Below are 12,944 nucleotides of genomic sequence, written 5' to 3' on the forward strand. Positions count from 1 at the left end.
CCTCGAGTGTTCCAAACCTTTAAGGGTTTATTTCTTTTGTTAAAAACAAAACATACTTTGAAAAACGATGGAAACCTGTAACCATTGACTTTTATATTACTTGTTTTTTACTACTATGGAAGTCAATGGTTACAGGTTTCTATCTTATTTCAAAGTATCTTATTTGTTTTGTTAAACAGAAAAAAGAAAACCATAAAGGTTTGGAACACTTGAGGGTAAACTAATAGTGAGTAAATGTTCATTTTTGGGTAAAACTATCCTTTCAAGAAGTATCAAAATAGCTTGACAAAAGAATTAACAAACCTCTGTAGAAGACAACTCTGTGTTTGTCAAAGCGACTGGCTTATGGAGGTGCTGAAAGAGAAAAGTAAAGAAAGATGAAGAAAACATGAGATTCGCTTACTGAAAGCTTTAAGTCTCGTTTAACCAATCATGTCCTCATAAACCATGAAGAAACACACACGTTATAAAACAATAGTCTACTGCTAACATTGCATTCTACATACAGTGTCCTCATAAACCATGAGTAAACACACAGATTTATTAAAACAATATCCTACTGCTAAGTCACATCCAATAGACATACTTGGTCCTCAAAAACCATGACAAAACACACAGGACTGCTACACTGCATTTAGCAGAAATATGAAACTGTTATTTTAGCACTTAAAGGGATGATTCACCCAAAAACGAACATTTACTCACTAACAATTTACCCTCAAGGGTTCCAAACCTTTACGTGTTTATTTCTTCTGATAAAAAACAAAAACAAGACATTTGGTGGAAGAAAATCTGTAATCATTGACTTTCATGGTAGAAAACAAAAAAAGATGGAAACCTGTAATCATTCACTCCCATATTATTTGTAAGTATTTTCTTTTGTCTTTAACAGAATAAATAACCCCAAAAAGGTTTGAGACAATTAAAGGGTGAGCAAATGATGACACAATTGTACTTTTTGGGAGAACTATCCCTTTAAGGAGTGTCAAATTAGCATGACAAAATAATTAACAAACCTCTGTAGAAGACAACTCTGTTTGTGTTGGTTAAAGCCACAGGCTCATGGAGGCGCTGAAAGAGAGAAGCAAAGAAAGATGAAGAAAACATTAAAAGCTTTAAGTCTCGCATAACAAACCATGTCCTCATAAACCATGAATAAACAGATTTAACAAAACAATAGCCTACTGCTAAGTCACATTCAGTAGACATACTTGGTCCTCATAAACCATGAGCAAACACACAGATATTAAAACAATAGCCTATTGATAGGTCAGCAAACTTGACATTGTTTCTCTTGATATCTCAATATTGTAAGCTATAAAAAAAAAAGCTTTAAATATTAGTAATATTTGTTATTTCTCAAATGTGGTAAAAAACAATATTATTATAATATGTAGGCCTAGTAATGGTTAAAATGCTCAATTTTGCATAGATCTGGCATGTTAAACTTTAAATTGGTCTTTAATGCACAGGACAGAGATGACATCAGAATACAAATTCAAAATTCTGAAGATGAGTGTTAGATGTATGCTTGCACTCTCTTATGGTCCACATGCAAATAGATCATTTTCACTGGTATAACCAGGCATTTGTCATCATCAGATTTCAACTTGCATTATTTTCATCATTTAACAACAGTAGTTTATACTGCCACTGTGTAAACGTTTAATCTTACACATAATACTCACCGTGTGAATAGAGGCTAATCTAAAGAAAAAACTTTGAATTGTTATATTGCGATTCTCAATATAATAATGTATCGCTACACCCATATTAAATGTATTATTATATAAAAATAACTGCACAGATACAGGAACAATAAGAAAATATCTCTTCAGGTCAACATTTAAAAGACAATTATATAGACAAACCTCTTTGAAGCTCACTCTGTTCAGAATTCAAAGATAATGGCTCATGAAGAGACTGAAAAACATAATCAAAACACAGAAAATAAAGCTAAAACAACTCAAGTGTGTGCTAAACAGACATTATTAAACATTATATTTAATACTACATACGGTTCAAAATATGCCAATTTTTAAAATAAAATCCAATATACCCTACCTTTGCTTTTTCATGTTTGTTACAGGAGAGAAGGTCAACTCCTCCACATGACACACTCTAAAATTACAATTGTATGTTGTGATATCGTGCAGAACAATGTTTTAAAATTAAACACAAGGTACTTTTTTTTTATACAAGATTAAAATTGTAACTCTGCCAAATAAAAACAGTTCTGTCAACACATGAACACTGACTCCACAGAGTATGCATCACAAACTTTTCTGGACAAACAGTGAAAACTGATACAGAAGAAACTAAATCATTGAAAAAATTCATTATGTTGGTTTAATAGTGCACAAAAAGTACACTGTACAGGAAACTGGCCCAAAACAATTATCTAATACTTTACTATTTGATAGTGTCAGGCCCGGATTAAGAACTCAAGAGGTCTGTATTAAAAAAAATAAGAATAGAATACATTTTTTTCAAAACAAATCTATAATATATTGCCCACATTTTTTAAATAAATTATATATATATATATAGTCTACAAAGATTTAACTTATTTTTTAAGAAAATGAAAATTTTCTTATGAAAATGAAAATTGATGGTATAAGTACACTTGTTCAAGTTAACTGAAGCAGTACTAAAATATATATTTTAAAAGGTATTTATTACTATTCTCCACTGTGCTTTGCGAGAGCGCTTACTGAACAGCACGTTCGTTGACAAGACTGCCCAGGCACGAATGCAATGTGAGTGCAGGCCGTAGGGGGAGACGGAAGGGGGGAAAAGCATGCTTCAGCCTGGTTCATGGCAACTGTACAGTGCGAGTACGCCCTCAGACACACGATGAATCCAGTCTGCACTGCCATTAGCATCCTCCACCTGGTTAATGCTAGCTTGCACATAACATTACCATAACGTCTTCTATACTCTCATTCTCCTCATCATGGGTCTGTTTGAAGGAGTGAATACATGAAACATGCCTCAATAAAGATGCACCCTCTCCTCTTTTTCTCTTGTGATTGCCAAATCCACTTGTTCACTCATTTTGATCTACGGCAAATACTACACTTCAGTCCGCTCAATTCAGTGCAGGTTATTTCAAAACTTACAAGCACTTCACCAATTAAAGCATGCTGTTTAGTTAAAAAAAGTAAAGAAGGAAAGGAAAAAATCTGCATGCTTTTTATACATGGTGACATTTTCTGACAATTTAAATACAATGATAATAATAATATATGATAGGGGTGTAACGATTTATCGTTGTACGATTTATTGCGATGCAAAAATGTCTCGATATGCATCGTGGCGTTATGACGATATGATTACGATATGACGTCCGTTTTCTCTTATTAGTTGAGCTGTTTGCACGTGAGCTACGTTCCACCTGCTGTCGCACGTGAGTTCAGATTGCAGCAGCAGTAATGTTAGCAAACCAAGATGAGTGGAGTTGAAATAGAGGATGGCCCATCCTCTCAAAATCAGACGTCTGGCAACATTTCGGTTGTACAGTAATTGCTTTAGACTCGTCCGCTTTTTGATACGCATACTGGGTCACACATCCTAAGTTTTAAAGTCTTCACAGTGATTTACATACTTTGCACAGCGACAGGGATACCTCCTAATGGTGTTGAAAGAGTCACATACTGTATTTATAAGGTACAATTCACCCTAAAATATCATTCTGTCTTCATATGATGTATTGGCGGCCGCAAAATCACACATGACATGAGCTGACCGTGAGCTGTTACTACAAAGGGCGGACTATGATAGACGCGTGCGTATGGCAAGCCGTTTTAACATTTAAACCTTTGATCTGACTATCCATAAATATATTTAGAGATATCTCTAATTATATTTTGACTAGTCATAATTATAATTCGACTAGTCAAAATATAATTAGAGATATCTCTAAATGAATTTAATTAAATATGAATTACATATATTTATGGATAGTCAGAACAAAGGTTTAAATGCTAAAACGGCTTGCCATACGCGCGCGTCTGCTTCAGTGAACAGAACCTGCAGGTTGTGACTAATAAAGTAGTAAACAACATTCAGTTTGTGGAACAGAGTGATCTTTCAGGAGCAGCGTGGGAAGTTTGAACAGCACTTAGCAGTGTAAATGAAACCGAAAACGTACACATTATTTAAACAATCATATCGATTTTAGAGTTATGATTACGACGAGCTAACCCTTTAAAGCTAAATTTGAGTACAGAGGTACACAAAAATGCACGTCAACATGATACACTTGATAGCGCCGACATCAGCGACGCCGAAGAAATAAGGCTCGTTTGACTTGGCCAAAATCTGCGCAGAATGGATCACCGGTGATCACCGCAAGATGCATGCCGGTTAGAAATGTGTCCGCCTTGCCTTCGCCTCGCTCTGATGTCACGCTGACGTGCGCCAAAAAACTCTCGCGATCGTGAGGCGGGTACCTCGGATAGAGCAGTTGGCCGCAGTTGCTCTCAAAAGACTGCGTTACCAAAAGCATGATGGGAAACGACTGGCTGACGACACAGCTTAATGCTGATTGGATGAGACTGACACATTACACTTTATTATCTTGTTTTACTAAGGTTTATACCTGGATTTGTTGAATACTTTTTTTTTGTTTTTTCGTTGATAATTTTAAAAAAAGTCATAAAGAGCATAACATATGGTTATTTATTTAGATTTACACACAAACAAAAACAAAACACATCTTTGTAAAACATAACGTGACCTATGTAATATAACTAAATGTTACTAATAAATCATTAGGATGTGTGTGTGTATTTCTCTCTCAGTTCTAAGTCCTGTTTGTTGTCATTTTCACTTTTTGTATGTTTGTGTGAATTTTGTATTGTAATTTTTATGCAGCATTATTCCATTAAAGTCAATCCAATATATACATATATTCAGAAATACAAAGATAATCAGACTGTTTTGTCATTATGCCTTATCTTTGTGTGGTTTCATATGAGAAGTGAAAAGGGTGTAGTAAACAAGACACACACACACATATGTATATATATATATATGTATGTGAAGTCAAAAGTCATGTTTATTAGACCAAGAATATTTTGATAGTTTTTCCTACAGTCTAATAGTTTTTATTCTGGAGAAAGTCTTGGGCTGTTTATTTTAGTCTGGCTGGAGTAAAAGCAGTTTATATAGACCTAATAAGCTTGTCAATATAATTAACCCCCTAAGAATTTATTTGTCAAACAAACATTTGTCATGACTTGTCACTCAAAAGCATCTTGCTATGGCTACTTCATTTATAATGTAGCCAAATTAGGTTTCTTGAAAGTTTTCTTGCTGTATAAGCTGTTTATTTTGTTATTCTTTTAATGTTTGTTGAATATACAGAATTATATTTTTAATACACCCTTTTAGTTAATGAGCTGTTCATCTTCTGTAATTCTGACCATCTTTATGTAAAAACAGTGATATTTCTATTGCATCCACTCCCATATTAAAAATACTATAGTAATGTATACTGTTGTGCTTTTGAACCATGTTATAAAATAGCCTATTTAAATTTTATATTTCTGGTATCACAACAACTATAAACACAACACAATACTGAATAAACATGTTCAAAAATGCTATAATATTTACTATAAATCACCATAGTATTTTTTCATGAGGTCATTCGTCTGCGATAAAAAACGCGAACGAGATCTCCGCCACTGGTGACGTTTCCAGGTGGCTTAACAGCGAGATTCGGCAGGTGTCCGACTTCTGATGTAATTTTTGAGCCCTCCTCTTACTGCGCACGCCTGCTCTCGTTTACAATGCAGTCAAGGCGAGGCGCACCTCAAACGAGCCTATAGTAAACCTGCCTAAACTGCTAAAAAGAGTCACGACTGTCCTGTGTAATGATAAGACGGCCACCCTGTCACTCATGCCCAACATGAAGACAGCCATCCATAAAAACCTCTCAGACAGATACACATAAGTTCAGGATTATCTTATAGAACTGCTGATTACCTGAAAATGTAGATTTTTTTTTGCACACACAAAAAACGCAAGTGACCAAGCAAAGCCTTAAGCTCTCACTGTTAAATTCAATTGAATAGAAAGCTTATTTTTTTGCACCTTTACTTAAATTGTTCCTTAATTTTGTCTCTGTCATTTCAATAATATTTTTTAAGAAGTTTTTAAATTGTTTTATTTTCCAGAGACAGGCCTGTTTAATATATTTTCTAAAAGAAGGTTCCGTTTAACAAGTTGAAACAAAAGAAATACATAAAAAATAGTTTACTTGGTAAAATTTGCATTTCAGTTAAATTTTCAATTTTTATTCCAAATATCGTGATACATATCGAATCGTGAACACTATATCGTGATACACATCGTATCGTGAGCTGAGTGTATCGTTACACCCCTAATATATGATATTGACTATTTGCTAAGAGGAAATGCCTAGTTTCTAAAAAAAATGTTTTTAAAGAGAGGGAGGCAACCTTTATTAAGACATGTGCAACCTATTAAATGCTCTTCAACAGAGCCATGAGGTAGGAGAATATGGGTGAAGTAGCGCTAGTTGTGGCAAATGATAATCGACAGGCTAACCAGGGTTTGGGAAAGGGCGACTAATAGTGGTGTAACGGATCCAAAATCTGCAGTTCGGATCACTCTACGTTTTTTGAGTTATGGATCGGACCACTTTTTGGATCAGCAAAAAAGGGAGGAGACAATTTGCTTTCCATTTATACAAAAATGTTACTGCATAAAACATTGCTTTTAACAAACAGAAAATAGAACCTGTAATTTTAATAAAAACAAAAAATCAGGAAATAACCAGCTAAAAAAAAGTATTCAATATGAAATATGATCTTTGCTACTGTTGCTGATAATGCAAAATATATAGAAATCTTGCACAACATATATTTATCTTCAATTAATGATTCAACAATTCACACATAAAACTTCATGTTTCATTATACTGTAGGTGTATTATATTTGAAAACCTATTCAATTACATAGTTTTGATGTTTGTTTGTCGCCATCTGTTGGTTACACAATGTAGTTGCTTTCACCAGCATCTTGTTTCATTAAACAGTGATTTTATTCTTACCATAATGAATGCATTAATGCAGGCTAAACAAACAGTGACAAAAAAACACCTTAATAGCCAAAAGCATTTATGTAGGTATGGAACAAAATCAATGCCTAAAGTCTTGAATTAAAAAGCTTGTTGAATATCACAAACTGAAAAAAATAATACACCGTATTAACAAGTTCTTGCATTTTAATGACTTGAATTCCAGGGTTTGTATTTTTAGGTCCTGAAATTTAACATATCTGTTTATTTAAGCTGTGAATATTTCAACGAAAAATATTTCAAACACGTTTTCATACTTAAAAATTCAATAATTCATATTCAATTTTCAGATTTCACTTAAAAAATATTCAATACCCTTTAAAAATACGATGTATAATATTCAAAAGGTCATTTTCAGTTCATTTTATTTCAGTTCTAATATTCGCTTCCATAAATTCAGTGGATCAAATTCGACTGATAAAATTCAACTTTACATCCGGGAACTGCAGGAGAAGCAATAGATTGCAGATTGAAGATCGCCAGCTGCTCTAGCTTTCACCAGCAGGTGGAGATGGAATAATGTAAGATTTTTAACCCAGTAAACAGGCGAGAAAAAGGCTAATAGAGGCAAAAAAGTAGCATTTAATTTTAATATCAATGCCTTGGACATTATAAATAATAAAAAGTATGAGTAAAATGAGTAAATGAGGTTTTAGTCATCTATATTTGCCCTTATGTAACGGAAGCCAGCTGGTGATCGCGTAAAGCTCACTCCTCGGATCCAGGGACAGACGTTCTGCAATCTTATCGGAGCTTGTCTCCCATGCTGGCTCGTTACCTGCTCGGACCGGTGCGGTTACTTGCACATAAACCGTCTTTTGATGAATATGATGTTAAACATTGTCTATCTTTATTGACTCTTTCTTCCATAGACGCGAAGTATTATATTGACAGCTAAAGAATATAAACGTAAGAGAAACAGGAGAGGAAATATTATAATAATAATACAAAATAGATAAACATTGACAGGGCTAAGAACAATTACGAACAAAGATTTTCAAAACCAGAGAGATTTTATCAGGATGTCACAAAACAGTTTACTTGGAACTGTTAAACAGTGTTCAGGTATGATTTAAGGTTGGTTATGGATGGGGCGTCTAATTTAAAATAATTTAATACAATGTGTGAATGCATTAAAGGAGCGTCTTCAGTTATTATTTAAACGCAGCTATGTCAGGATTGGGATAGGTTATAATTTCATTATTTAAATTATGATTGTTATTATTATTATTTTATGACATGTATTTGGGCTATTGCGCTTAAATAAGTCATCCGTGATTCTAAATTAATATTTCTATTTATCCTTTTTAGCTATCACTTTGCTATCGTCTTTCTCTTCTTTTTTTTCGAATTTTTGGGGTTCTGCCACGGTTAAACGTTTGCAAAATGTCTTTAGTTTGTCCAGATTATCTTTTCCTCTAAAATAGAGACAAAGCAGAAGGAAAATGAATGAATTGATGAATGAATGAAATGATTGACGTTTTTATGCATGTGCGGTGCGGCTTGCTCACGACAAAGTCGAACGAGTGGCCGCGAGCTCCGGTGGCCGGTCAGAGCCAGCGCCGCATATCAAACTGGTTAAGAGATGCTGGATGGCTGCCAATATATGATAGGAATTCTTCCAAAGTTTCAGATGATATCTGGGCTTGTGCATAATAATGTAAAATGAAAGTGAAAGTCATGACATTTGGCCAAGCACAAGAATAGCCTACAAGAGTGTTTCGATTATTATATTTATCATGGCATATGTCATGCTTGGGCTTATATGAATAACACCTCGCTGTTTACCATTTCCGAAAGTGGAGCTGATGTCTGCGTGAAATTGCTTGTATAATTGTAAAAAGAGTGATGAATATTAATGGATTTCTTATATCTGTCATTTCTGATAATATAATTGATTAGTGTGAGATTATGAGTTTCCAACACATCAAAAATGCATCCAGAATCCTAAACAACTTTGTCAAGCAAAAATTATGATTTTATAAGCTACTGATTTTTTTTTTAAGAAAAAAGAAACTATTAGCTACCCTAGCAATTGTTTATTTAAATATGATCATCTCAAAATATAAAATAAAAACATAATGGTTTGACTTTGTGAAATCATAAAACACACTTGCAGAAAAGAGTTAATAAAATAAATGAGCAAATACATTCTCTACAGTGGATGGCGATTAAAGCTCAGTAATACCCCATGAGGATGAACATTGAGCTGCTTTGCAGGAACCCCTCAACCACGCATGTCAAACCACGCATTCTAAACATTAATCTTATGAAACTAGCTGAAGTGACAACTATATTAAATTTAAACCAGTTTAAATAAGTTTATATGTTTAATAACTGCAAAAAAGATAAACTTTGCTAATCATAAAATACAAACGGTCGCTGCAAAGTTATAAATAACGGTTTTCTCATTTAATAAAAACTAATTAAAGTCAGTTATAACTGCCTATTATCAAACCATAGGCGACTCATTTTATTACTTATCATTGGCTGCGACGTTGCCACTTTTGCGTTAATACCTTTTTCTCGCCTATAGGCTACATAACAATAAAACAATAATCTGGACAAACTAAGACATTTTGCAAACGTTTAACCATGGCAGAACCCCAAAAACTAGAAAAAAGAAGAGAAAGACAGGCAGAGTGATAAAAAGGATAAATAGAAATATTAATTTAGAATTACAGATGACTTATTTAAGCGCAATAGCCCAAATAAATGTCATACAATAATAATATTAACAATCATAATAATAATTTAAATGATGAAAATGTATAACCTATCCCAATCCTGACATAGCTGCGTTTAAACAGCGCAAACATTACTCCTTATAGTTATGCCATATTAGACGGTTCTGTGTGAATAACTGAAGACGCTCCTTTAATGCATTCGCACATTATATTAAATTATTTTAAATTAGACGCCCCATCCATAACCAACCTTAAATCATACCTGAACACTGTTTAACAGTTCCAAGTAAACTGTTTTGTGACATCCTGATAAAATCTCTCTGGTTTTGAAAATCTTTGTTCGTAATTGTTCTTAGCCCTGTCAATGTTTATCTATTTTGTATTATTATTATAATATTTCCTCTCCTGTTTCTCTTACGTTTATATTCTTTAGCTGTCAATATAATACTTCGCGTCTATGGAAGAAAGAGTCAATAAAGATAGACAATGTTTAACATCATATTCATCAAAAGACGGTTTATGTGCAAGTAACCGCACCGGTCCGAGCAGGTAACGAGCCAGCATGGGAGACAAGCTCCGATAAGATTGCAGAACGTCTGTCCCTGGATCCGAGGAGTGAGCTTTACGCGATCACCAGCTGGCTTCCGTTACATAAGGGCAAATATAGATGACTAAAACCTCATTTACTCATTTTACTCATACTTTTTATTATTTATAATGTCCAAGGCATTGATATCAAAATTAAATGCTACTTTTTTGCCTCTATTAGCCTTTTTCTCGCCTGTTTACTGGGTTAAAAATCTTACATTATTCCATCTCCACCTGCTGGTGAAAGCTAGAGCAGCTGGCGATCTTCAATCTGCAATCTATTGCTTCTCCTGCAGTTCCCGGATGTAATGTTGAATTTTATCAGTCGAATTTGATCCACTGAATTTATGGAAGCGAATATTAGAACTGAAATAAAATGAACTGAAAATGACCTTTTGAATATTATACATCGTATTTTTAAAGGGTATTGAATATTTTTTAAGTGAAATCTGAAAATTGAATATGAATTATTAAATTTTTAAGTATGAAAACGTGTTTGAAATATTTTTCGTTGAAATATTCACAGCTTAAATAAACAGATATGTTAAAATTCAGGACCTAAAAATACAAACCCTGGAATTCAAGTCATTAAAATGCAAGAACTTGTTAATACGGTGTATTATTTTTTTCAGTTTGTGATATTCAACAAGCTTTTTAATTCAAGACTTTAGGCATTGATTTTGTTCCATATGTAGGTCCCACAACGTCATCATTATATTTTACAGGGAAGCCAAAATGCTTTCATTCATGCAATTTGAATGACACGGGAGGCGATCTCTCTGCGATTGTTATAAATGTTGGATTAACCTACAAGTTCAAAAAAAGTTATTAATCTACGGGTCACGCGCATTCCGAACCGTGGGTTGTGATCCGTATCGATCACGGATCAACAGTGATCCGTTACACCCCTAGTGACTAACGTCACAAATAAATAAATACAAATGAATTCTATTAAGATGTTGCTAACATTTGAAAATAACTTTATTATATATTTAAAATACCTATTTAGAGAAATAAGATAAACATCATCAAAACACACGAGGCACTTGTGACTTTATTTAACATTTGCATTATTTTAATTTTTTTTTAAATGTTTCCTAAAAATAAATGTATTTCCCATCTGATATCCAATGGGGAGAAAAAAAATAAGAATAAGTTCAGCAGACGGTATATTAGAACTCGAGTTGATGATCAATCGCGTCAAAACATGTTGCTGTGCATTACAAGCTACACCACTGGCGCTATTTAGTTATGTTGTCTCTGTCGGTCAGACATCACTTGTCTGACAAAATTTGTGTAAATGGCTTATTCCATCAATGTGTGTTATTAACCATTGGTTAATCAGGCCCTGGATAGTGTACAATCTTTAATAGTTTTAACTTTTCACTAATATGGAAATCATTAATATTAGCATTTTTTAGACTCTTAAATTAAACATTAACATTTTAAAGTGTGGTTTTCAATTAGGACATTTCTTTTTATTATTATTATTATTTAAATGTTATTTGTTGACATTTATAATGTCTTGTCATCAAATCATCATTCATGACTTAATTTTTTTGTGTTAAATTAAACTCCTTTTTGCATCTTAACATTTTATACACTATGCTTATAATGAAACAATAACTGGGGACTACCTGCAGTAAGAAAAAACATGTACAAAACTTTGGTACCTTTGATGTCACTGATGTACCTCCACGTAAGCATGTCTTTATCCTTCCCCAACCTCACATGATGAGCAGCATCTTTCAAAGGATTTAATCCTCTGCTTTGACTCTTACCACCATTCATTCACTGTTAAAATATTATATAAGGTTAAACTTCACAGTTTATAATATCAATACAATACCACATATGCAAAGCAGTATTAATATATGTGACGTAGTGTAAAATTCTCTAAAGAAGACCAAAACAGAAAATAGTAATATAGTTATCAAATTTCATAATACAGTTATCACATTTCAAACCATTTAACAAAATATAAGTTAGTAGTGCACTATTTTGACAATTTGATCAAATAAAGTTATTTAACTTGGGTAAGTTAACCTCTTTTCATAATAAAAGTTCATTTATTCAAATGTACAGTTTAACTGAACACAAGTTTATCACAAAAAAACATTAGAAAAAATAAAACCACACATTTACATTACTAAATTCAAACATTTTGTTCAATCATGCTTAATAATTCAAGTTTAGTAAATTGTTTCTACGTCATATTTATGTTTAATATACCTTGTTACCATGTTATTTATACCATATTCGAATGGTCATTGCTTCTCACATAAAAGTATGTGAAGAAAAAAAATCACAGTTACATAGTGCATCTATCATAACGTTACATCTCATGGAATCAGACGGCGAATTGTTTACCGCGGAGGAGTGAGCTCTACCCGGTTCTGGGTTAAATCGACACCGGCGCTTCCGAGCCAGATACAGGCCGAGTGCGTGCTATTATTAGCAAATACACATTTTGAAGAACTACTTCTGATGCTGCCATTACAAACACCTATTTCTAACGTTTATTTGTTCTCATCTTCTGTTCCCAGTCACTAATTATT

At 33.3% G+C, this 12,944-nt stretch overlaps 1 protein-coding gene across 1 annotated transcript in view; it reads left to right on the forward strand.

The window, feature by feature from the left end:
• LOC141375737 (E3 ubiquitin-protein ligase RBBP6-like) overlaps positions 1 to 12,944 on the forward strand; it is a 307,115-nt gene that overhangs the window by 235,109 nt on the left and 59,062 nt on the right. The gene's annotated exons all lie outside the window — the stretch shown is intronic.

This window comes from Danio rerio, chromosome 8 (assembly GCF_049306965.1).
Source record: "Danio rerio strain Tuebingen ecotype United States chromosome 8, GRCz12tu, whole genome shotgun sequence".
Lineage (NCBI taxonomy): Eukaryota > Metazoa > Chordata > Actinopteri > Cypriniformes > Danionidae > Danio > Danio rerio.